Source organism: Pistacia vera, unplaced genomic scaffold (genome assembly GCF_008641045.1).
Source record: "Pistacia vera cultivar Batoury unplaced genomic scaffold, PisVer_v2 Contig433, whole genome shotgun sequence".
NCBI lineage: Eukaryota > Viridiplantae > Streptophyta > Magnoliopsida > Sapindales > Anacardiaceae > Pistacia > Pistacia vera.
Window position 1 is genome coordinate 557,480 of NW_022196261.1, and position 1,704 is coordinate 559,183.

General features: G+C 36.4%; 1 non-coding gene across 1 annotated transcript; it reads right to left on the reverse strand.

Annotated features, from left to right (window-relative positions):
* Positions 1 to 645: 645 nt before the first annotated feature.
* LOC116143910 lies at positions 646 to 752 on the reverse strand. Its single transcript, XR_004130187.1, has one exon. It is a non-coding gene; the product is annotated as a small nucleolar RNA R71 (small nucleolar RNA).
* Between the last annotated feature and the right edge of the window lie 952 nt (positions 753 to 1,704).

The following is a 1,704-nucleotide window of genomic DNA, read 5'->3' on the forward strand; positions in this document are numbered from 1 at the left end:
CAACTCTCTTTCTCTTAAATCCTATGAACACAAATCATCAAAATTCAACACTTTAAAAATTAAAACTCATTTCGTAGTGCAAGGATCTTACCTAAGGATGCTTGGGATTGAAATTCCACTAAAAATAACTCAAAATCTATGAATTCGACTTGAAAAAGAATTGAAGAAATTGAGAGAATTTGGAGTAGAAGGTGGCGTGAAAATGGGTAAGAGTGGCTAGGGTTTCATTCTTCCACTCTTGATGTAACATAATATTATTTATAGTTTCCCATTTTACCCTTGCACTTTCTATGAAATTCCATCTATGTCCCTTAGTCAGTTACCATAATGCCCTCATTTTTATTGCATTCTCCATGAAATTCTATCTCTTTTCACTCCCCACATTTTCAACTAATTATGAGTGAAAATACCATTTTAGCCCAAATGACAATTTAAGGGTTTTTCTTTACACTTGTTCAAGATACTTTAATAAAATTTAACTAAGGGTATTAGGGAATAAGTAAAACTACGTACCTCGATGTGGGCGTTACATTGAAGGATAGAGCTAAAACTTGGTTTATGACTCTTCATCCTAGTTCATTTACTACATGGGAGGCGGTTTACAATAAATTCATGGGCAAATTTTACTCTTATCAAAAGACTGCTGACTTGAGGACCAAGATTGCAACATTTTCTCAAATGGAGGGAGAGCCTTTTCATGAAGCATGGGACAGATTTAAGTTGCTTCTCATCCAATATCCTCATTTTCATTACCCATTTAATTACAAAATTAGTTTTTCTATGAGGGATTGACACAATAATGTCAATATATGGTGGACAATGCCGCTGGTGGAGCAATGGGTGAGAAAACTTCTACAGAAATGTTTGAGCTATACGAGATGTTGGGTGCTAATTCCCAACAAGAGAGTGTGAGAGGAAGAAGAATTGGAGTACATGAATTAAGCTCCAACAATGAGATGGCTACGCGAATCGCTAATTGACTAAGCAAGTCAAACTTCTGACTGCCAAAAATATAGTGAAGAATGAGGTATGTGGAGTTTGTGGTGTTTTAAGGCATGGTGCTAACACTTGTTCTTTGTCTTATGACTCTTATGCAAGGAATGAACAAGAACAAGCCAATTTGATGGAGTCTTACCAACCTAAGTCTAGGAATGATCCTTATTCAAACACTTATAATCCTGGGTGGAGAAATCATCCCAATTTCTCCTGGAAGACTAATAATAATCCTGCCTTTACCCAAAACCCAAGTCCTAGTCAATTTCCAAACCAAGCCATACCACTTAACCAACCTAGAAATCCAACCTTGGAAGAAAGCTTGAATGCCTTTATTCAAGTTAGTAGAGAAAAGAGAAATAATCAAAGGCTGGATTTTCTAAAAGCATCTATGAAGAGGGTAGAAGTGCAAGTTGGGCAACTTGGGCAACTTGCGAGTCAATTACAAGGACATCAACAAGGAAAGTTGCCGAGTCAACCTGAGCAAGCGAAGGCTATTACAATCCTTCAAAGTGGTAAGATTTTAAATAAGGATTTTGATAATAAAGATTCTAATGACTCACCAAATGATGCAAAAAATTGGGATAAGGAGTGTGATTGACAAGGAATTCCTAAGGAAGTGCAAGCAAAGGATGTTCAATCATCCAAACCAAATAGATGACCATAAAGGGAAGTTATCCATGACAGTCTTGGGAGAGATTGTTGAATTTA